This window comes from Leptonychotes weddellii, chromosome 6, assembly GCF_054177405.1.
Source record: "Leptonychotes weddellii isolate Sample4059 chromosome 6, ASM5417740v2, whole genome shotgun sequence".
In the NCBI taxonomy this organism is placed as follows: Eukaryota; Metazoa; Chordata; class Mammalia; order Carnivora; family Phocidae; genus Leptonychotes; species Leptonychotes weddellii.
Genome location: NC_138374.1, coordinates 129,259,759 through 129,284,753, shown reverse-complemented (window position 1 = coordinate 129,284,753; position 24,995 = coordinate 129,259,759). Strand labels below are relative to the sequence as shown.

General features: G+C 42.7%; 2 long non-coding RNA genes across 5 annotated transcripts in view; one reads left to right on the top strand and one right to left on the bottom strand.

Annotated features, from left to right (window-relative positions):
• Nucleotides 1–2,815: 2,815 nt before the first annotated feature.
• LOC115943297 (uncharacterized) lies at nucleotides 2,816–10,399 on the bottom strand. Of its 4 annotated transcripts, XR_004077890.2 has the most exons (6): nucleotides 9,851–10,061; nucleotides 7,445–7,491; nucleotides 6,635–6,796; nucleotides 6,363–6,465; nucleotides 3,229–3,294; nucleotides 2,816–3,105 (listed from the first exon to the last, which is right to left on the bottom strand). It is a non-coding gene; the product is annotated as an uncharacterized LOC115943297 (long non-coding RNA). The 4 variants fall into 4 exon arrangements; XR_014146605.1 differs by lacking the exons at nucleotides 2,816–3,105; nucleotides 9,851–10,061 and adding an exon at nucleotides 10,210–10,399 and having other exon boundaries at nucleotides 3,160–3,294; XR_014146604.1 differs by lacking the exon at nucleotides 2,816–3,105 and having other exon boundaries at nucleotides 3,160–3,294; nucleotides 9,836–10,056.
• Nucleotides 10,400–13,249: 2,850 nt separating this feature from the next.
• LOC145722074 (uncharacterized) overlaps nucleotides 13,250–24,995 on the top strand; it is a 43,298-nt gene continuing 31,552 nt past the window's right edge. Inside the window, exon 1 of the long non-coding RNA XR_014146106.1 lies at nucleotides 13,250–13,324. This is a non-coding gene — a long non-coding RNA (uncharacterized LOC145722074). The remainder of the gene's footprint in view (nucleotides 13,325–24,995) is intronic.

The window sequence follows — 24,995 nt, the reverse complement described above, 5'->3', positions numbered from 1 at the left end:
TTCATCATCCCAAAGAGAACTGTCATGTCCCTTCGCAGTCAATACAATTACCTAAATTCCTGGCAACCACAGAAATAACCTCTTTCTTATCACTACACTTTTTTTAAATTTCATGTAAATGAAATCGTATAGTATGTAATCTTTGTGACTGCTTTCTTTCACTTAGCATCAGTTCCTTTAAAATCCATCCAGGTTGTTGTATCCATCAGTAGTTTGTTACATTCTTATGCTAAGATGTATTCCATTGTGTGGATATACCAGTTTGTATAAATATTCACCAGTTGATGGTTATTTGGATTCTTCACAGTTCTGGGTATTTTAAATAATGCTGCCATGTCCATTCACACAAGAATCTTTTCGTGAACATAGGTTTTCATGACTTTTAGGTAAATATCTAGAAGTAGAATTGTAGTATGATATGTGTATATTTAACTTTATAAGAAACAAATTATTTCCCCAAATGGCTGTGCCATTTGCATTCCCACCAGCAAAGAGAGTTCCAGTTCTTCCACATCCTCATCAACACTTAATTTTAGCTATTCTAATGAGAATTAAGTGGTATCTCATTGTGGATTTAATTCACATTTCCTTAAAAAATAATAGTGATGTGAATTTTCATGTACTTTGCCATTAGTATATCTTCTTTGGTGAAGTGTCTGTTCAAATCTTTTGCCAACTTTTTAATTGGGTTGTCATTTTATTATTGAATTGTAAGAGTTCTTTATATATTCTGGATACCAGATTTAAATTAGATGCATGTTTTGCAAATATTTTTCTCAGTCTGTTGGTTGCCTTTTCATTTTATTAACAATGTTGTTGAAAAGCAAAAGTGTTTGATTTTGACAAAGTTCAATTTATCAGTGTTTTATAGTGTATGCTTATATATCCTATTTAATAAATCTGACTAATTCAAGTACACAAAGATTTTCTCCTCTATTTCCTCTAGAATTTTTATAGCTTCAACATTAGATTTAGGCCTGTGATCCATTTTGAGTTAATTTTTGTATATTATTGGGGTAAAGGTCAAGGTTTATTATTTTCATATATAGGTATTCAAGTGTTCCAGCATCATTTGTTATAAAAATTGTCAATTTGCACCTTGTTGAAGATCGATGATCATATATGTTGGATTCTTTGTGATTATCTGTATAGATATTGGGTTGTCTGCAATACAAGTGACTCTTTTTCTTCTTTATTTCACTGTATGTTTTTATTTATTTTTCTCCCCTTATTAAATTGGCTAGGACCTCCAGTACAATGTTGAATAGAAGTGATGAGGGCAGGCATTTTTGGCTAATTCTCAAATTTAAGGGAAAACATTCAGTTCTTCATCACCAAAAGGGATTTGTTGCCACAGAAGACCTGAAGGATGTTTAAGGCAAGATGTTTATGAGTAAGCCCAAACAAGCCTATGCAGAGAGAGGATGTAGGACCTGAATCTTTTTACCACCCATAAGAAGAAATACTCTGACTCTCATGTCCCTCTTGCCACCAACTTATGATAAATTTGCCCATACTCCTTTCCTAAGCTGAGACCTGGAGAAGCTAGTTTAGTATCTCAAGGTCACCTGGTAATCCAGTGGCGCAATGAGGAACAGATTCCAGATAAAAAATTTCAGGCTCTTAAACTATGAAGCTGGGTTGGATCATCATGATGGTCTATGAGCCTGTGTAGGAGATCTCATGTCTAGGTAGCTCCAACTCAGCTCCCTGTGAGAACTTTAGGTACCCTTACCCTCTTCATCTCTGTCCTTTCTCCATGGCCCTGTAGGGGACCAGGACAAGCTATCCCAAAATGTGCCACCATGGCATATTGATTATTTTGAATTGAAGCTACGTGGGAAATGGCTGATGCAAGAACACCCATACCCTCCTCTGTCCCCTGAAAGCAGGAAACAAATCTCCCACATGAAAGATACCCACCCTGTACCAAAAAGTAAAAAGACATCCTTATTGGCAGAGATAGAAACTTTAAAGCTGAGAAAGCTGTAGAAACAAACCTTGATACTTTTTACTAATCTATTATTTCAGCTCAAATTCTGTTTAGAATTCCTTACTAATAAAGCTCTCAAACATCTGTCAATTCCTCATAAATTTATTATCTCTCTCTCTCTCTCTCTAAAATGTATAAAAACGGTCTGCTTTGATCATTTCTTTGGGTCTCAGTTTCATTGTATGGCCTTTGTGCACATGTAATAAAACTTTCATTTTTTCCTGTTAATCTGACTCATGTCAATTTAATTCCTAAACCAGCTGGAAGAAGCCTGGAGGGTAAAATAAATGTTTTCCTGCCCTACAGGCTTTATTTTGATATAGTTACTTCTCCCTACCATTGTGGTAAAGAGGCAGCATCAAGGCTAAAATAACTTTTCCCAACCATGCCCCTGCCTCATATTTCCATTTAGAAAACTCAGAAGTAGGTCCTAAGGCTGAAATCTTTGTCACAGAGGGTTTTTTTTTTTTCTCCCTTGATAATTGTCAACCAAAGCTTCCTCACTGCTGGAATCAATACTGCCCCAAATGGCTAACTTCTGAGGCCATTCACACAATAAAGAAGTGATTCCACAGAGGTTGCTAGCATGGAGATCATCATACTGAAGCACAAAAATCTCACACAATCGAAACTATGTAGCCCATTTTTAGAGGCTTGGATGCTGCTTGGAATAATCTCTAAGGTTAACTAGGCCATTTGCACGTTCAGAAGAAATACCTTCTTGCTTGTTAGGAAAGAGATATTGTTGGATTTTAGCAAGCATTTTGTCCTTTGTTACTAGAAGCTTTCCCAGTCAGGCAGAGGGCTAGTTAATTAGGAAGGCTGAGGTCACAAGCTGGTTTATTGGAACAGTAGCTGCTAAATGACAGATTTATTGTTTATCAGGCATCTTGAAGGTGATGTTTTGGTGTTCAGCTTCTCCTTATCCAAGATTTGGAGATATTACCACACTCTCAATCTTGCACCATCCTTGTTAGGATCTTGTTCAATGTATAATGGTGGTATAGCGGTTTAAGGTGAGAGTAGATCTGTTCCCTGGGCCTCATATGCTTGAAGACCTATGGTCATCAAACTTTCTCTCTTCTGGCAAGGCAGAGAGGGATAAGAGAAAGCTGATGAAAATATCACAATTTTGTTTCAATTAGTAAGTCAGTCTGGTCAACAAGAAAGATGCCTACAGATTTTAATTGGTCTCAGGGGAGGAGATCAGAATGTTCTAAGATGTCCTTGCTCACCCTGATATTGCATTATCTGGGCCACAGGGCAGCTGCAATCTTTCCTCCAGGGCTCAGGATGTCTGCCTGAAAATAAAATTCAAACTTTAAGTATTAACCTTTTTACCACCATGTTGCTTCAAAACAGATATTCTTTTTTTTAAAATTTTTTATTATTATATTAATCACCATACATTCCATCATTAGTTTTTGATGTAGTGTTCCATGATTCATTGTTTGTGCATAACACCCAGTGCTCCATGCAGAACATGCCCTCTTTAATACCCATCACCGGGCTAACCCATCCTCCCACCCCCCCTCCCCTCTAGAACCCTCAGTTTGTTTTTCAGAGTCCATCGTCTCTCATGGTTCGTCTCCCCCTCCGATTTCCCCCCCTTCGTTCTTCCCCTCCTGCTATCTTCTTCTTTTTTTTTCTTAACATATATTGCATTATTTGCAAAACAGATATTCTTAAGTGGAATTAGCGTTAGACATGCAAAGTCTGTCCCATTTCTAAACAGGCTGATCTTATTCCTAGAATACTAACCCCAGAGGACACAAATATTGGGGGAGAGGAAATTCCATCCAGGAAGAGTGATCAGAAATAGCTTAGATGAAATTGAGGTCTGTGTTCTCATGGTAATTTCACTCATAATTCCAGAAGCCAATCCCTTCACTTCTCTGTGCCTTGGATTCTCCATCAATATAATGGGGATGCTTATGTTCTCCCAGAAAATGACTTGTATTTGCAATCATCAAATCCATGGCACAAATCCTGACTTGTTCTCGGTTATGAAAAGGTTTCACTATCAAATGATAGCATCTATTCTAAGAGCTTCTCTCCTACCTACAATTTCACATGAAACTCATACGCTGTATTAGTTAGGGTAAGCTAAGTTTTGCTGTGACAACAAACCTTCAGATCCCTAAGGCTTATTCCTCACTTACACTACAGTCTGATATAGGCCATTCTGCTTTGCTTGGTGGCTACTTTTTAACAGTGGTCAGATTTGAGTTGCTTCTAGCTTACAACTTTGCTGTCTCTGGGTTCTTTGCTTCCAGCCATAGTGGCAGGAGAGAGAGCATGCATGGAGCTCATGTCCCCTTTTTACTGCCCCAGACAGCAAATATCACACAATGCTTCACTCACACTCACTCCCATGAACCAGAATCAGTCACATGACCCCGTCACAAATGCAAGGGAGGCTGGGAAATATGGGGGAGCTTGTAGAATATTTGGAGAGCACTAGCGTTTATGTCACCTGTTATTATTTGTTTTGTTATGTCCAACCCAGGCAGGGATTCAAAAATGAGGAAAAGTCCATTCGAAAAACTTGCCAGGTACTACCAGTTAGAGATACAAAGATAAATAAGACTCAGGTCCAGCTGAGGAATTCTTAATTGGGGAATGGGGGTGGGGAAGGCTGCACAAGAGGAAATGACTGGGCTATACGTAATAGCCTGGAGGTATAAATGAAATTTATGGAAGGCAGAGGCAGGAGTGATGAACCTTGTAATAGTCAGGCAAGGCTCTATAAAAGAATGGACTTGAAAGGTGGTCCTCTGGTTCTTGAAGGAGAGCTAGGAGTTCACCAGGTGGTGGTGTTGGGATGAATGGATCCCGTAGTAGAGAAAAAGAAGCTTAGAGTCAGACTTCCTTTCTTTTCCAGCTGAAGTCAACAGGAGACACTCCTTCAGTCCACCGGGTTAAGCCTCTTTGAAAACAGTGAGTTCATAAACGCGAAGGCCTCCAGTTCACAGCACCCCAAATAACGGGTAAAAATGAGAAGAGAGAAAATAGATGGAATAAAGATTTTGAAGACAGTGGAGGAGAGGCCCTCACAAGTTACTCCCTGCTAGGGTGGCTCAATAAAATTTTGGTTGGCACCAGTGGCCTGTCTGCTGTGGTATTCAATTATTGGGCAGAAAAGCTCTGAGAGTAATGATTGCTGCCTTTGCCGGAGGGTCCCTCTCACTCATTATTTGCCACCCCTATCACCCTGGAAGACTGACATTTAGGCCTAAGAAAATAGGATCCAAACCCAAAAACATTATTTCCAGAAAATGACAGGATATAGAATAAACCCTCTGGAGTGTACTGCCCCATCAGGGGCTTGAACAGCTACTTTTGATGTGGGGCCTTTCAGAAAAGGTTACTAGTCATAAGACCTGGCATTTGCATAGCATTTAATCATTTGCAAAGCACTTTTAAATATCCATTAGGTGGGGGCGCCTGGGTGGCTCAGTTGGTTAAGCGACTGCCTTCGGCTCAGGTCATGATCCTGGAGTCCCGGGATCGAGTCCCGCATCGGGCTCCCTGCTCGGCGGGGAGTCTGCTTCTCCCTCTGACCCTCCCCCCTCTCATGTGCTCTCTCTCTCTCATTCTCCCTCTGTCAAATAAATAAATAAAATCTTAAAAAAAAAAAAGATGTTTAAAAAAATAAAAAAATAAATAAATAAATATCCATTAGGTGAGCCTCTAAAAAAAATGAAGACCAGTGTTGAGAAGGATGTGGGGAGCTCGTCACTTCTTTGCATTATCGGAAGAAAATGTAAATCGTTGTAGCCTTTTTGGAGGGCAATTTGGCAAACCTAAGCAATCACACCTTTAGGGCTTTATCCTCTAACTACATTTGTGCAAAAGCTAAAGAGAAACATACAAGCATGATAATGTAAAATAGAAAAAGGTGAGGGCAAAACTTACTTCCAATTGGGGAATATCCAAAAAATTCATTATATGCTGGAACTAGGAAACAATACATATCTATTAGAAAATGAGAGAAATTTGAGGCCTTGCTATGGAAGAGTATCCATGATAAATTACTTAGTAGAAGTCCCAAGATGTGCAGTGTGTGTGTGTGTGTGTGTGTGTGTGATTTGTATAAGCACAGGTATTACTTCTACAATATTCAGTGGTGACCTCTTGGGAGTGGGCTTGAGGTTGAGAGGGACATTATATATGTACTTTACATAATTCCTTATGAGAACACAAAACTGACCTCTTGCCCTGCTTTATAAGTGTGTATATCACCCTTAACAAGACAGGCAGGAGGAAAGCAAACAACAATAAGCACTAGGAGGGTTACCCTGTCCCCATGAAGTCCCCCAAATAAAGGAGATCTTAGGCCAGTTGCCGTAAGTTCCAAATTCCTTACCGAACAGCATCATCTACCAACAGTAGCTGGTGCTCAGGGATACAAGGGATGCAAGAACACCTGACTCCAGGGTCCCAAACCGGCCAGGTCTGGTCACTTGCCGCTGACAAAACCCAAAGGCAGAAAAACAAACAGTGGTGAAACAAGAAAGGGATTTATTTCAGTGAGGCCAACACTGGGAAAACAGTGGACCAACCTCGCAGACTGTCTCCAAAATGCAGAAAATATTTCCAGGTATATTAGGAAAACATGGGGCAAAAGTAGGTGCCTACCTGCAGGGAGGCAGTGAAGGTTCAATCAATCATGGCAGAGTCCGTCACAGGCGGGCAGGGTCTTGCTGGCTCAGGGCGTTCCTGGCAGCTGGAGGGCAGAGTTTTGGTTCCCATCTGGGGATGCTTTGCCCACAGGGTCTTCCGCCTGAGCCAAGGGACAAGCTGGAAACAAGAACCCAACTAAAATGTTTGAGGTCAAAATGGAGGCAGCCAAAGTCCTCTTCCACCTTGACCTTTCCAATGGCTGATACCTGTGTGCGACTTTGCCATGTGCTAGCCATTTGTTAAAATGGCTCTTTTCCCAGTGTGAGCAGACAACCTGTAATCTGTGTCTTTTCTTTACATACCTGGAGTATATATTCTTTAACCCGGTGAACTATCCTAGAACTATAGTTCTCAATCATTGCACATCAGAATCACATGGGGAGGTTTTAAAAACGATTCATGTGTAGGTTCCATTCCCAGAGATCCTGATTTAATTAGTCTGGGGTGTCAGGGCACCAAGACTTTAAAATTTCCCCAAGAAATTCCAATACACAACCAAGGTTGAGGACCACTGTTCTCAAATTTAGACTCACTTGTGCAAGTAAATGACTATCATTTTCTAAATGCTTTTGTCTCTACACATTCTTTTCAGCAATTTTTCCCGCAAACTATTTACAGCCACCATGTATTATTTTAAAATTACAGAAAAAAAGAAAAATGTTCTTGATACAAAAAAAAATCATATTGCTAATTGATTTTGGAAAGTTCTAGATTTTCTCAATACTGTGTGCGGTAGATGTAAATGAATGCATCCTCTCCACTTACCAGTGAGGAGATTGAGGCACGGAGGGGATGATGGGATTCACCGAATTCTGCATCAACCAAACAAAGAATGGGATTCATACCTATGTCATCTCAGTATAGACCTGGACCATCCACAGAATGCCCGCTCCGGCACCGCTGGGCTAGGATCGGGCCATAGATGAGACTCCTTGCCAACCAGCTCCAGGAAGTTGGGAGAAGAGAAAAATCTAGAGGCGGTCACTCCAGTTAAAAGTGACAAAATTCAGGCTTCAGGTCCTGCTCTTCCACTGTCAGCCGTGTGACAATCTCCTGACATCTCTGGCCTCCAGCTTTCCAACCTTCCTTATCCTGTATCCCTCCCTGCCCAGACTCCCCTCTATGCTGTTCTGTATGGGGCATCCATGGGCCACAGGTAGCTATTGAGCCCTTGAAATGTGCCGAGTATGACTGAGGTACTAAATTTTTAGTTTGTTTGTTTTAAAGATTTTATTTATTTATTTATTTATTTATTTATTTATTTGAGATAGAGCAGGCGCGCGCGCATGCGCGCGCACGAGAGAGAGAGAGAGAGAGAGAGAGCACAAGCAGGAGAGAGGGGCAGAGGGAGAGGGAGAAGCAGGCTCCCCGCTGAGCAGGGAACCCGATGCGGGGCTCGATCCCAGGACTCTGGATCATGACCTGAGCCGAAGGCAGACGCTTAGCCGACAGAGCCACCCAGGCCCCCCTTCGGTTTGTTTTAAATTTAAATGACTTCAGACAAAAATGTATGTAGCCACATCCGGCTAGCAGTGGGGTAGTAAACAGTGCTGTTCAGAGTGGTTTTGGAGAACACCCCACCCACCCTGAGAATGACTGCAGAACAGGCAAGATGTATTTGATGACACCGGGCTTATACATAGGGTGAAGGCTGATTTTTTAAAAACTGGCTTGAGAACTGTTATGTACAGCATAAAGTCAAAACAATTCAGCTTGGCATTTGCAATCCAGCTGCTGTGTCTGCACTTACATTCCAGCCATACCGATATTCATTAGGCTCCAAAAGACCATCATTTTTTCTCATGCCGTTCCCTCTGCCTCTGATGCTGGCCACCATTCTCTTTACCTGGATTCTGCCGTTCCCTCAAGACACAGCTGAATGCATCTGCACCTGGGAAGCCCTTTGACCTTCACCAGCTCCCCGGTGCAGTGACCCACTCCCTACTAGAACTTCCAGCACTCGGCTAGCTTTCATCTCTTTACATTCAGGTTAGTGGTTCAGGTCTCAGGAGGAGACCCACGGAGATAGCACAAGGTGGTATGGTCAGTCCTCCGATGGAGAGAGATCTGGATTGCTCTGGAAACCCAGAGAAGGGGCCCCCAGAGCCAGGCTGGAGAGAGGGGGTCCTTTGAGAAGCAGCTGTGAAGACAGGATAATAGGAGCAACAACATTTTTTGAGGGCAGAAGCCTGTGGGGTAAAATAGGGCTGGAGCTGGAGCTGGCGAGGCTGAGCAGGCCGGCAGACCACGTGGCGAACACACTGTAGCTTCCAGAGCAGCGTCCGGGCCCGGAGCCAAGTGTGCTCCCCGCGACTGAAGACCTTTGAGGTGCCTGAACCGCCAGCCGCAGAGGGCGATGCACTAAGTAAAAATACCTGGCAAATCACTTTGTAAGTGACTAAGTGCTACACAAATAACAGTCATTTTTATGGTAAACCTGTAGGAATAGCTTTAGTGGCGACATCAGGAGAGCAATACAGCGCTAACCAGGAGGCCCGCAGGTGGAAATTGACCAATTAAACTACAGAGTTGTTTTGAAATTGAATAAGAGACAGTATACAAAATGCAGGCTTTAGTTTTGCTATCACAACCTCTTTCTAAATGAGTTTAGATTTAGGATTTGGCAACTGGTGAGGCTGCGAAACTCCTTTTCCCTGGGGTATTAAAGATTGAGAACAACCAAGCAACAAGTGTTGAGTAAGTGTCTGCCATGTGCTTGTCCCAGTGCTGAATGCCACAGGGGATTAGAACCCTGAGAGGAGGCTAGTTCTTTGGAGGAACACGTTGGCGAGAGGCGACCTAAACTCATAAACGACAGAAACAGAAGGGACCACACAGGTATTTTGTCTGTAATCTGGACAGACACAATACAATCTGCTCAGAGGAAGGAAGCAGCACTTGTTATGGGCTGGGAAACCAGGCAGAACCCACCCGACACTGTGTTCTATCAACTCCTCTAATCAAGGTTAAGTAACTGACGTGACAGAAACAAGATAAAGATGGGAGTGAAATCAGCGAGATGGAACGAATGGAAATCTGAAATAAAAGTTTCAGATTCAGTAGGATCTTCCTTGGGGTTCTGGACACAATGTCCCACCTGTCACCCATGCTTCTGGGATAAACTCATGTTTCCCTCTGAGTTTTTGAGCCACTGACCTGAACTTTACTCACCCCATCCTTCGTGCTTTCCAGGTGAGGGGCAGTTCCGGTGCTCTCCCAGCCATAGATGGGTCTAATCGACGGTCCCCCCCCCCCGGCCCTGGCCTCAGAGTCCCTTTTCAGGGAGTGGGAGGCTTGGGCTGAGTCATCCCAGTGATAAACGCTGTAGTCACTCTAGGGAGGTGTCCCCAGATGCCCCTTCTGGAGGGCAACCAAGTGAGTAACCCTGCCAATGTCACATGGTCCTGGAATGGAGCTGGCTTGTGCCCAGGCCAAGTCCATGCGATGAACAAGTTGCTCACAACACACACAAACCCTGATGGGTTCCATTGAAGGGACTGGAGGTCTGCCTGGGGGTCTTATAGACTTACCTGAGCCTGTAGAAGGAAGGCTTATGATCCAGTGGACAGGCAACTGATTCTCCCATGATGGAGCTCTAGAGAACGTTCCTGGGGAAATGCCGTTCGCAAATCCCTGGGTGGAGATGTGAGGGAATCATCTGTCCTCTTCCACGTATTTCCTTGTTCTCCTCATCACAGCTTCTGTGGCTGACACAGAAATGTCAGCAGCTTGCTCACTCTGTGCAGAGAAGGAGAGAAGCGGCAGTCTCCCAGACACAGGATGGTGTGAAAGCTAAGAGCCATTGTCAGACTGTGAGTCAGGAACTCAGGTGACCAGAATGTTTCCCCTGGGAGTTGACTGCGGTGGCTAGAGTTGTGAGAGACGGCACAGCAGCCCAAGAGCTGAGCTTTGTGTGGCCTCACCCAAGGGAATTTCTTCCCAGGTCCCTTGTATTACTCATGGTCAGGTTTGGATATTTGCTTTGGGTGTTAGTATGCATGTCCTTCCAGCTGAACTTCCAGGTCCCTTGAATTCTCATATTCTCTCTCTTCCTCCCTCCTGCCCCATCTCCTCTTACTTCCTTCTGTCTCTCCCTCTCCCCACTCCCATCCCAGATTGACATCTGTGCCCTGCAGACACTCCATTTCATGAGGGCCATTAGTTTTCGGTGGTCAGCTTGTTCTTTCTCTCTCTCTCTGCATCCCCTTCAGTGTCTGTCCAGGGGCTCATGGCCAAAGTCTGGGTACCAGAAGTGGCAGCCCATCAGCAGGTGGCAGAAGATGCTTAGATTACCTGCCCCAAGGGCTTGTCCTGCAGAAGCACGCAGCTCATCATTTCCAACAGGAAGCCATTCCATTTTCTGGGGTTAGCTATGAAGACCAATGCTATTCCAGCCTCCTTCTATATCTGAAAATGGAGATAAATTAGAATAACTTGTGTGTGTGTGAGCTTTGACTTTCTAAATTCTTTCCTTCTTTCCTTCATTCAACCAGTATTTTTTTAGCATCTTTTTTATTAGCAAAACATTCCCTTATATTCAGAATAATAGCCCAGGGACACAGGACCATGTGAACACTGCTCATTTTGTAGATGGGCAAACTGAGTTCTAGAGACTTAATTGTGGGTCACCCTGATTCCTGGTGGGAAAATAGGGTCTAGAGATTAGGTCTTCTGATCCTCCACCACAAGGGCGCCTTTTTCTAGAATAGGTAAGTTTGTATATGTAAGGATCAGATTGGTGAAGATAAACAGTTCCGGCTTTGGAGCTAAGAAACATGAGTTCCAGATCCAGCCCAGCCCTAACTAGCTCTGGGGCCTAACAAATAACAACATTTCTCTGAGCCTCTGCTTCAGAAAAAAATGAAGTGATGAGCATAAATGACTTCCAAAGTGTCTCCAAACCCCATCGTTCCAAAAGTCTGACTCCCTAGAACTAAGGAAATGGTCCTGAATGAAGAAGAGTCTGGGTCTTTCCATCTGGCTTAGCTACAGTGTGGCTTGCAGCATTCAGCCTGCACAGCCCGTGGGTTGACTGCCCTGGTAAAGCAGCAGGAATATTTTCTAGGTTGATCTGTCTGTGTAGGTACACCAGAAAGCAACCTAGAGTGTCCTTATTGAGTGTGGCCAAGGTCCCCCAAATAGCCCACGATACCTTGTCACTGGCCTATAGGGAGATCTCCTAGAGTGAAGATATCTTTTGGCGTTGATTTCTTTTCTTTTTTTTTTAACTACCTGGGATATTCAATTACCAGTGTTTCACCATGTGATGTTCACCCACCTTGGCAGGTCACCCATTAGCACTTATTAAAACACTGGCATAGATGAATTGATCAAATTAGCCCTATGCCTCCTACTTAAGTGAATAATTACCCGGAGAACCTGGGACTCAAATGGTGGGGTAGAGAGAAAGAAGGTTGGAGGCAGTGTCTAGGAGATTCAGACAAGATACCAGTGGTAGTGGGGGTAAATAAAGGGAGTGGGGCCTTGTAGGGAATAAATGAAGCATTGCTGATAATAAACTTGATCAGTGTGCCAGGACAGCTGCAGGAGTTCAGCTTCTTTCAAAAAGAAAGAGGACTAGCATTAGCAGTGGCTAAAGTCTTGGGACTGGAGGAGATGCCTGGAGATTACTTAGCCCAGTGACCTGGTCCTGGACACGAAATCACTTGTGTCATCTAAAAGAGAAAATTCTATTATCTACCATTGATTTAGTGTCCACTATGTGTCAGATATTATTTCTAAACTTCACAACAACCCTGAAAAAGAAATATGATGATCTCCATTCTATGTGAGAACCTGAGAACTTTCCCCAAAGCCACGTAGGAGAGTTCGGGTTTCTTTAACCTGACAGTTGATGTCTTCTCCATTCTACTGCAAGCTCTATCAGTGCCAATCTTGCAGACTTCCAAGGAGGAGAGCTTAGTAATATTTTCCACTGACTCTACACACAGCCAATAATATTGATACCAAGGGAGGTCCTTGCTTTGGATATAAAGCCCCTCTATATCCAGTACAAGTCTTCTTTTCATTACGTCTTCATTGAAGATAAAGCCCAACTGATTAGAATTCTTTCTATGCTGCCTCTTCATAAAAATATCCTTCTGGGTCCTGATTTTGGGGAAATAAACTTTTGACTTTAATTGTTGCTAATTGTTTTTGGTGCTGTGATTTGAACTGTGGGTTCTTGGGTGGGTTTGAGCAGTGATAGTAAGGGGCCTCTCTTGGTCCAAGTCCAGCCTACCCATTGAGTTTCATTATAGTAGTCCATCCACAATGTACCCCAAGCCCTTTTGTCCCTTCTACTGCTTTTAGTGTGTATGCACCTTTGTTATGACACTTGCATTAGCACTTTACTTTGTTATGGAGTAGTTTGTTCACTAGACTAATTTCCTCTATTAAGTGGAGACTGAGTATTCCAAATGGAGCAAGATAATTTGCAGTAAGATTCATTTCTGTGTTGTCCTTTCTGATGTAAGTTGTTCCTCCTTTACATCCCAAGAAGATAGCCAAACCTTTCTATTACCTTGACTGAAATATTTATTAGTGGCTTTTGTGTTACAGGGCCCAAAGCAGATGTTACCAGACCCCCAGAGGACAATTTAAGGAGGTTTTTGTGATTGGAAGCTTCATCTGTGTAAGTTAGAGGTAAGTTTTCCAGTGTGGGGGAGATCCAAGTGTTCAGATAAATAGAATCTGCTGGACTGGGGTTGGGGAAGGAGTTTTTCTTGAGAGGAGACAAGATTCTGTAAGTTCAGTAAGCAGTGAGGCATACCTCACTATGACTCTAAGGAGAAGGCAGGCTCTCAAGGGGAGTGGTTTCTTGGTTACTTACACACGCTGGACAGTATTTGAGCAGAGGTTTGGCAGAGGACAGTGGGGCTGTCTACATTCATAGACAATGAGCAGGCCATCAAAAACTAGTGTTCACTAAAGGTCAAAGGCCTTTCTCAGAACTCTGGACTGGTTTAGACCCCAGGACTCTTCTATGAACCTAAGATAAAAAGCAGCCTGTCATAATAAAGATTAGAATTTACATTTACCTTGATGAGTGAAGGTCTCAAGCAGATTGAATTTGATTTAAAACAATAAAAGAACTCTATATTTCTCCTAGTTGAAAACAATAAAGTAAAAAGCAATACCTAATACCTTCATCTTTTCTCACCCTACCTTAACCATCATACAACTTCTCTGGTTCATAATGCTTCTCAGTATATCTTTTGGGTTATTTCAGCAGCCTATGACCAACTCAAGTTTGGTGAGTTGCTGTAAGGACTCACTTTTTCTTACAACAAAGTTTATTATAGCAAAGATTCACAGCAAAAGCAATAGGAGAAGGATACACATTGGGTGGAGTCTAGAGATGTGAGATATAGGCTTCTGAGTCCTGCCCCATCTGGGGCCAGGCAGTCTATACTTTTTCTCTAGAAAAACTACAGCGACATGTGTAGAATGTCTCTGCCCAGGGAGGACCATTCCAATCTCAGCATCTGAAGCTTCTAAGGAGGGCTGACCATATAGGTATATACTTCTATGCAGTTAGCCTTGCTAACCAAACTCCCCTAACAATGAAACCAGATACATCATGACTCTCGCTAAATAATCTTGCAAAGTCTTGACTAGCTGGTACAGCATGCCCCCTTTATCTAGGCATATACAACATCATCAGTCAGTAACGCGAGAACACAAGGAGTTGCCCAAGTGTCAGTTATGGTTCCAGGCTTCCCTGGACGTGAAATAACTCAGCAACCAGACTTGCGGTGTCAATTTCTTCTCCATAGTTGCTAATTAAATGCATGACATTTATAAAGATATAAGAGAACTACTAGAATTGTCAAGTATTTAAATACCACCGTATCATTAGCTGTCTTTCTGTTCTGGATCATTTTTTAAAATATATTTTTTAAGATTTTATTTATTTATTTGAGATGGTGGAGAGGGGCAAAGAGAGAGGGAGTCTTAAGCAGACTCCAGGCTCAGCGTGGAGCCTAATGCAGGGCTTGATCTCACGACCCTGAGATCATGACCTGAGCCAAAACCAAGAGTAGGATGCCTAACTGGCTGCACCACCCAGGTGTCCCTGTTCTGGATCATTTTTTTACATGAATAAACACACACACACACAAACACACGCAGGCCTTCTTAATTACTTCATTATATACATGTTAACCATTGAGAACAACAAAACTTAATTGAAGTGTGTTGTTGATATCAAACATGCCACCTCACTCACCAGGGTACTCTCATGGCTGGGTTGGAGCTCCTCCCAAGTATGTTCTCAGAACTTTATACTTTTCTTACTCACATCTCATCCATTTGTATAATTAATGCTCATTTATTGATGGTTCTCCCTCTCTAGAAGGTGAGCATCTTGGGTATCCAGACTATGTCCTGTTCATAGATATAAACTCAGCACCTGATGTAGGACCTGGGCCCTAGTAGGTGGTCAATAAATATTTTTCAAAGAATGAATAAATGAGTGAGTGAATGAATTTTTCTTGTCTGGCAGCTCTAAACCCTCAATTATGATCCTTTCCTGAGCAAACATTTTCTGCCTATTATGGATCCTTGTAATTCAGTGGTCAAAACTGTGAATATTACATGTAAACTCTCCAGGTCCTACTGTATTATTAGGTGGAGACTTTCTTCCCAGCATCTTCTAGTTGATAGGAAAAATTCTGGAGCTTCCCCTGACATTAGCCCCCGAAGATTCAGTCTCAAGCACCTGTCATATGCCCAGCACATGAAAAGTCCACATGAGACTCAGAAGTCCCACATTTCAAGCTCAATTCCCCAGACACCCTATTTCTCCCACATTTTACCTTCTTCCCACTCCCTTTCCTTTGTTTTTGGCTTTTAAAAAATTTGACTTTTTTCTAAAATTTCCTTCTCCTGTTTTCTCCCATAATTATCTTTTTTGTTTGTTTGTTTGTTTGTTTAATGGGGAGCCCATGGGCTGCCTCTCCCTCTAGGAACTGACAACATGGCTAGATGGGGCTACTGCTTGCTCAGGAGATGTAACACAGGGGATCCCATGATCCTTGAGAGTGGCCCAGACACTAGCACCAGAAACTCTGAAAACCTAAAAGCCAAGAATAATGCTTTAGAATTTTCTTGCTCCCCCCAAATTCATTTTCAATAGTGAGATCTCTTTAAAAAGGGCTTCAAAAATAACTTCAGCATTGGTGTATGTAGAGTAATCTAGGGTGGAGCCCACATGATATACTTGGAACATGAGAGGAAATGATGACTCCAGAAGATGTCAGATTTGTGGTGCAACCTCTAGTTCACTGTCTACACACATTCGGCTGTGGGCTACTGGGGCAGGACCTGTATCCCTATCTCTATATTTCCAGTCCCTGATATAGTGCTTATGACAGAATAAGTGATTAAAAATTATGGGTTGTTTGAGAAAAAAGAAAACTTCAAAAGTAGTGCTTGCAAAATTTGAAATCTAGTCAATTAAATTAATCCAAAATATAAAGCATAAAACAAACAAGTTTCTTTTCTGTTCTGTCAGTATGAGGGAGAGATAAGGCAATGTTCTTAGATAATCAGTGTTGTGAACTTGGCCCTCTTTCATAGGTCCCAACTAAAATATATTCAAAGTATGCTTATAATTTGCCCCTGAAGTTCGACGCAGACTAGAACAATCTGTGGTCCCATTTTCATTTGTATTGGAGGGGGGTGCAGGACGAGGAAGGAGAACAGGTAATAGAATCCACACTAACTTAAGGAGGATAATGTGTAAATACCTCTTCCTCCCATCACCACCAACCCCATCCCAAAACATATTCCATCACACTGTATTTGAATCTCAACCTTTCTAAACCAAAACTACATGGAACATTTTTATTTGAGTAAATATATTTCTTACTTTGGTCAACTCGTAATCTTTCCTAAATGAGGATTCTTTATCCATACTGATAACAAAAAAAAATATTTTTAAAAAATCGAAATGCTGGACTTCCAAGAAATAAAATCACAAAAGTTCCTCTTGCCCGTGGTAACCTGCTTTATAATCAGGTATTCAGTGGAGCAAACTACAGTAGACTCTCTTGAAATGAAACTGCCTGGATAATCATTATTAAATAAGAAAGACTTATTTTGTGCACAGCTTGAGCTAAAGAAAACATAACAGCTTAGGTAGATGAGCTTTTGAATTCCATGGACTTGGGTTTGGGTCCCAAACTAGTACTACTTTACTAGTAGTCTTATATTGGTCAATGTACTTAGCTTCTATGAGCTTACGTTTCTTGCTTTGTAAAATGGATATATTGATAACTATTTCATTATTTGGGGTAAGGATTCATTTAAATAAATGAATTTATGTAAATTTCTGGGCCCAATGCCTGGCACATAAAAAGTGGTCAATAATTGTTAGCTATTATAAGGATGGAATGAGGTTCAAGGGATGATAAAATATGGTTCCCACCTTTAAGACGCCTTTCATCTAGTTCCAGAGTCAAAACCAACATTCACAAAACATGATGAATACTGAAGATTGGTATTGAAACAAATGTTAAGTTATTTGATTGTAAGGATTAGGGGATTTGTCAGTGGGACTTGTGTATCTATGAGTACCAATGCTGAGTTGCAATGTATCATCTTTTTTGGATATTAAATACAAAATGAATTTAATTACATTTATTAAAAAATTAATTAAATTTTTAAAAAGATTTCTTACAGATTACAAATTAAAAATAAAAACACTTGATGTATTTTTCATCTCAACTCAAGTATTTCTAAATATTTGGACATCTAAGCAAGGAGGGCTATTCTTTCCTGCATAATTTAAGGACACATGTTGGTTACATGTGGAGGGTATTTCAGGTTGATGGACTAAAAGTGGCTCCTTTGCAGTTTTCTTGTGGGTCTGAGGTTGTTATTGTGCTGTTGGTCACAGCTCCCAAGAATGGGTCACGGACAAGGGGCAAGACTGTAAACCAGGATACAACCCATAACTGAGCACATATTCCTAAATTCAGACTCTCTTCTGGGTTTTTGTTGGGTGAGGGTTCAGGGAACACATTCATCAAATGCTGTTCCAAGCACAATGTCAACCCTCCCCATAATTTCAGAGTAAACAGACCTCAGTAAGTGACAGGTATAAAATATTGTGGACAAGGTCAAGACCATTAAGAGATCCTTGAAGAACCTCATGTACTCACTGGGGTAAGAGGAGTCATGGCAGGCCCCTGTTTCACAGGGAGGTCACTGCCTGGAGGCATGGGACCAAAGTGCAGGACAAGACATAGTGATTGCCTGTGGTCAGGCATATGAGCCCTGCCCCCCATTGGGCTTTGACACTGGCTTGTCACCAAGGGCTGCAGCTGCCTTCCATCCCCCCACCTCCCACAGCCTATTTCCGGCTCTGGATTGGGACATAAATATTCAACACTATCTCCAGGAAGAAATTTAGAATCAGAGACTATTGGGGTTAGAGGGGACCTTAACGGTCACCCCATCCAAGGACCATCCTGAAGTGTGAGTCCCTTCTGCTCCATCTTTCCAAGTAGCTGATTAGCTGTTGTGTAAGAATAGCTGCTGATGGGGATTTGATCCCTATACAGATGCGGGCTTCTCTCTCAGGACTATTCTTGCAAATATCAATCCACTTCTAGATTGGATGGTCCTTGAGGACTGACTGTGTGCTATTTACCATCATAACCACGATGCCTAGTGCAGAGTCTAGCATTTAGTAAGTGCTGGTTGAATTATAATAATAGTTAACAGTTATTGAGTGCTTAGTGTATGCCAGACCCTATACCAATCACCTTCCCTGCATTGACTCATTTAACCTTCAAAACAGCCCTTCATGATAAATATTCTTCTTATCCCTGTTTTTGCAGAATAAAAAACATTAGATTCAGAGAGACTAAGTAAATTGCCTGAGGTCATGTAGCCAGTTAATGATAAAGTGGGGATTTAATGCAAGTGTGCAGCTCTGAGGTTGAACTCTAATTGTTAGTGTAGATAAATGAAAATAAATAAATAAATACACAAATGAAAAATCAGTAGACCTGTAACTTCTACCATTATTCTTAAATCTCCATTTGTGGCTGGTCTAATGCTTTTTCATATGACACGAGTCATATTTCAAGCCAACCTCAGGTCGTTTTTCCCTCTTCTTCCCTTTTTCAACTGCACATTATTGTTTATATGTTCCTTGTAGGAGTAGTTCCAAGTACCTTCATCTTCATCACCCAGCTTATACGGACTCAGCTAGTGAATTTCCTGTAAATGATCTTGGCTATTAATATGAGATCTTTTACCTGGTAGGATTTTGAACTGCTTGCCCTTCCTCTCATTTGGCAAGCGTCTTCCTGATGGGCACTTTTGATGGGCCAAGCTTCTTTCAAGGGTGGAGTCATACATGCCCTGCCAAGCCAGCATCCAGCTGCTCACTGACTACTTACTAGCCCCCATGCCCTGTTGTGCTACCTGGGTGATAAGATTCTGCCCAGTTGTACCCCCCCACACACACATAGACAGCTGGCTGTTCTGCAGATGCTGCAGTGGTGAGCCCCGAGGCACTCTCTCACCTCAAGTTCCTGGACCCAGAGTCTGGTCTCATCAGCATGGAGCCTCGTAGAAGATTACGTGTTTAATACAAATGACACATCTGAATTTTCTTTTATGTCATCTGGGGTACATTAGGTATAAAACTGATACACACACACACACATGCATCAGTTGTGTCATTGGATGCTCCTAACAGCTGCTTCTAAAGTGGGTTGAACTGGGGCTACATGACTTTCAAAGACAGCACAGCCCATCAGTGACAGATCAGGAGCCAGAACAAGGACTTGAGACTTCCGGGCCCCCAGCCCCAGGCTGGGGCTCCTTTTGTTGCACCACACAGCTTTCGAGTCCAGATGTCTAGAAAGCCACTTCCCGCTTGGAGCCCTGCAGGCCTCTCCACTACTGATTTAACATGAAGCAGCTCTGGGAGCTGAGTTATAAATAAAACTCATGTTGGCTCTAGGAAGGAAGGAAATCAAGTATTCTGCCAAATTGCCATTTTTCACGAGGCCCCGACCAGCCCACTCCTTAACAGCCCCTGGTTTCTCAGGTTGGTGCAGTTTCTCACCTCTCCCTCTTCTTTCTGCATTGTGCTGGGGTGGAGGTGACTAGGGAAGTTGAAGCATCGATGTCCCTCTACCCATATTGCTCCATTTTCATCTTACTATTCTTGTGCCTCCTAAATCTTGTGTGAAGCTAACAGGAAAAAGTCATCTATTTGGAGAAAACACATCCCGTGGCTCTACAAAGGAAGCACATAGTCTAGGGAAAATTAAAAAGGGAAGCAACTTGATCATTTATAATAATGTCCCCCCCACCCCCACAGACCTCATCCATGCAGCAGGCCCTGAAAACAGACATGCTTACAGAGGTCAGACAGGTAGGCCAAGGAGTGGAGCAGGCCAGGTATGAGAAATGAATGGAGAAAGGAGGACTGTGCCATATCAGAAGGTTCATGTCCAAGGGGGCAGCTGTTCACTCCAGTTAAATGTTGCTGCCAGAACTTCTGACTTGTCAAGAGGAGCCAGACATTAGGGTTTATATAAATTGTTAAATGTCTGCAACGAATTCAATTAAAAATAACAAAATGAAGGCACCATGTGGGACATGTGTGTCTCCCGGTTCTCATTCTGCAACTCTGCAATAGGAATGCTCTTATAGATGAGGCAGAAGCTAATATTCCATTGTACAGAAAAGCTGAAGCCAAGACGGTTGAAGCACATTGTCCCGTGGTACCACTGGCACATGGCAGAGCTGGATTTTGTCTAACTCCAGAGCCAAGCTCTTTCCACTAGGTTGTGTTGCCTCCCATACCAACAAGAACATTGAAACAAACCAGTCTCAACTAACAAGATGGGGTATCGACACATGGATCCTAAGAACAGGCAATTGGTCTACAAGTTACCACCTCCCAGAAATTCCTTGTCTTCTCTGGGCCTCCATGTCCTCATTGGTTAAGCGAGGTACCAGGATGAGAGGACAGCTGAGACCTCCAGATTGGGACTGCATGTCTGCTTTGTGAGGTATGGTATCCCCACACCCTAGCACAGCACATGGCATGTAGAAGACCCTCCATAAACATTTCTTGTCTGAATGAGAATCTTACAAAATGCATTGTGAAGTACCTACAATGTCTAAAAGAAAGGTTACTCCATCCATTCATTCGTTCAATTTGCAGAGAGGTATTGAGCACCTGCCATGGATGGAGTAATGTTCTATGGGCTCCATGAGACTGCATAAATGAATTATTCCTACATAAGGAGGATAATAATGATAAGAGCCAAGCTTTGCAACACTCATCACGCATATGGTCAATACTGTCCCAAGCACATTGTATATAGTCATTTATTTAAATCCTTGCAATATCCTATTGGAATAGGGTCTATGATTCTTATCCCCACTTTACAGGTGAAAAAGCTGAGGTGAAAAGAAGCTAAGAAATATGCCTAAGGCTACACAGCTAGTTCAGCCGAGCCCGATTTTAACATCAGCTGTCAGGCTGCAGGGTCCACGTTCCTAACCACAGTGCTACACACTTGTCAAGAAAGGAAGAAAAATAGCATTTTAAAAAATCCTGCTTCTTCCCAGGTACTGACTTAACTAGACACTTCTGAAAAACACTAAGGATTTATTTCTTATAGTAATGCAATAGGTTGATACTTTTATCCCCATCTTCTTATCAACTTGCTCGGTTGCCCAGCTAGCAAACTAAAGCACAGGCTAGAAATGACAAGGCTGCAAGTGAGGGCCAGTGACACTGCCCAGGGAGTTCACAGAAAGGGGACTTTGGGTCCAGAACAGGGGAAGAAAACCCCGTTCTCTGCTCCCATTGCTGTCACATTTGGCTTCCTGTTGCTTTGGCCCCTGGATGGAGTCATTCCTGGTGGCCCAGAGGGCAGCAGTGGCCAATCTGGGACCCTGGACCTCAAGCCCCTTACTTGTTTGTGCTTCCAATAGATTATCTGTGTCAGGCTCATGATTGGTCATCCAAAATTCTTTCCAGAATTATCTGGTATTTCCACTACAATGCAGAGGTGCTTTAATTCCTAGTACAAAAGTGGATTTTCTCTGAAGACCACACTTCTGAGGAGCTAAGGGTCTGCTTCTTCCTCAGATGGGGAGGAGGCACTCAGGGCAAGTAGGCAGGGAGTGGGGGTGCCCCAGAGTTCTGGTTTTGGAAGTGTGGCTGGGCAGAGAGGAAAGCAGTTCATCATTGTTTGGGTTGGTGAATGCCTGGCCCCAGAGCCAGGCCTGGGTCTGTGTGGTCTTCGGCCGGACAGTAAGCCGCAGTGGCAGGGCTGTCTCCCAGGATTAAGCTCTGGGAGTGGACCTCCAGGCTGTGGCCTGGGATGGGAGCGCCCTCAGTTAATAAATGAAGCAGAAAGCATTAGTCCTCTGGGTTCCTCTGACCCTGTGATTTGCTTGATTCTCCAGGAATAAACAAAATCCAACTACTACCCTATTCAACATGCAAAGTGTTATCTCCAGCTCAGAGAGAACTGAATGCAAAAGCCATTGTGTCTAAACATTGACCAGATGTGTGAAAAACTTATTTTAATGAGGGACGCTGTGACTCACTAAAGCAGTAAAACATGGGTCCTGATGTTTTAAATTACCTTTTGATGGTTTGAAAAATCCATGTGCTCTTTTAGTGGAAAGACCACATTGGAACATTGGAATCTGAATTCATGGTATGATTTTCATACAGAGCTCTTGTGTGCTTAAAGACCATCACTCAGGGACTTGGGGGCTGAGAGCAAAGCTTGACTCTCTGCCCCCAATTCTGGTCTTGAAAAAAAAAAATTATTGTCCTCTCCTGCATGTCCTGAGCTTTCTGTCCACTCCCCTGCCAGGATACTTGTCCCGACCTCATCCCCATTAACCCCACTTCCAGGTTAACCCCTAACAAGTCTCCCTGCTTCCCACCTCACTGTCACTTGGAGGAATGCGGCCACACAGATCCTTCCTTTTTGCCTTCCTACTCTGCATATGGGCTTCCATTATGCCTTCTTACTGGTGAATGCTCGAGTCCTATGCCATGTTGAGTAATCCACTGGAATTTAAAACATGAGGGAGACTGAGTGTCTCTACTTGGAGACTTAAGAGGAGTGGAGGAAGAAGGGCCTGTGTAATGAACTGAGTGTTGATGTTCCCCTGTTCCCCCCCAATTCATGTGTTGAAACCTAACCCCTAAGGTGAAAGTGTCCTGAGGGCAGAGCACTTAAAGAATGGGATCAGTGTCTTTGTAAAGGAAACCCCAGAGAACTACCTCATCCCTTCCACTATATAAGGTTCTAGCAAAAAGATAACCGTTCTTGAACCAGGAAGTGGGTTCTGAACAGACAACAAAACTGCTAGTGCCTGGATCTTGGACTTCCCAGCTTCTGGAGCTGTGAGAAATAAATGCTGGTTGGTTATAGGTCATCTAGGCTACGGCATTTTTGTTATGGCAACCCAAATGGACTAAGACAGCATGTAAACCATTGAATGCAATATAATGTAAATTCTATTATAGAAATGTATGCAAGGTTCAGGTGGAAAACTCAAAGATGAGAGGGGTCAACTATACTTAGAGCAGGTAGTCATGGAGGGTTTTCTGGAGGAGATGGTATTTGAGTTAATTACTTAAAAATGTAAGTCGCTATTCCGAAGAGGGAGAAGGCAGAAAAGGACATTCCATGCAGAGGCTTAAAGAGAACTGTCACATAACAGAACGTGAATATAAGGTGGAGAGAGACAAGGCTAGGGAATCAGGACAGGCTGGATTATGCAGGGTGTTAAGTGCCATACCGTGGTCTTCACATTTAGGTTTCAGGGAGCCAGGGAAGGATTTGAAGGGGGGAGTAATATATTTGGGTTTTCATTTTGAAAGGTCACCATGGTTGTAGGGGGGAGGAAAGAAAGTAGCAAGACTGTCAGCAGAGTAAGACCTAGACATGGAGTCCAATGGTCCATGAAAGAAACAATAAGTCTTAAATCGAGAAGGTCACAGTGAATGTGGAAAGAAGGGCTTGATAGAAAAAGTGAAGAAAAGGAGAATCAACAGTACCCAGATGGTGACCAGAATTGATGCATCAAAGAAAGAGAAAAACAGGGGTCAGCTCCAAGGTTTCTGGCTTAATGAATGATGCCAAGATCCACTCAGTCACAAGAATAAGAAAAACAGAGGAGCAGATTGAAGGAAGTAGGATCATGGGTGGTCAGTCCCATGGGACACTGAGGCAGACATGTCCAGCAGGCAATTGACAATACAGATAAGGCATTCTGGGGAGCCCTGGCCTTCAGCCACTGACTGAGAATCAGGATCAAAATGTTATGTTTAAACCATAAGAGCGTGTGAGATCCTTAATGGGAAACATAACTCCATGTGTCTATCAGAGGTGCCGTGTGACCATAGCCCCCACAATCTTTATGGCTTTGCCCTGTCTCCTGTGGACAGTCTGACACTTGGACAAATGTATCATTTTCTCCTTGCCCTGCTTATGGACACAGAGCCATACTGCATTTCAGATCCCATCAACACCCTAGATTTCTGGATAACGAAAACAGCAAATATATGTAAATGAGCTGTACCAAATGTCTCGAGAGGGAATAACTCCCCTCCAGCCTTATGTAGGAGCACATGTAAAACAAAAAAAACAAAAGCAGGAGGGCATCCTGGGGCTTGTTGATCCTGGCTCTAGGATTGACTGCTTCGGAAGTATGCAAAGCCAATAATGACTTATGTCCTCAAATATTACTTATTATTCACATAGCATAATCACAATAAATACTGAGAGGAGCCCACACATTGTTTGTTTTGCCATTTGAACCACAATTTAATGTCTACCCAGAATGGCATTTCCATAGAAGAGCTATTAGTTTGCTAAGCTAAGTGATATTTAAGGAGCAGTCAATTCTACAGATTCTTTGTGCTTAATTTGCAGCTAAGTTCCAATTAAACCTATGTTGTATTTCATCAAGTTAAATTGCAGCAACTGTTGAGTTAGGAAAAAATGTAAAATGACTTTGTCCGGTACCCAGTTAGACTGTGGTTTGCCCTGATCATGATTAGCGAAGGATATGGGGATACTTGGAATTCTAGAGCATAAGTCCATACTCGTTCTATGAGAAGGTACGATTATTTAAGTCTAGACAGTAAGTATTTACTAAAGACTCACAGTCTGTGAGATCTCCAAAAATATATACAATATAGTTTATTGCTCCAAGAATTGAGACTATGGAGAGCGCTATTGCTGGGGGCACACCCATGAAATGCCAGTTGGGGTCATTCCGGCTGTCATAGTGATCAGTT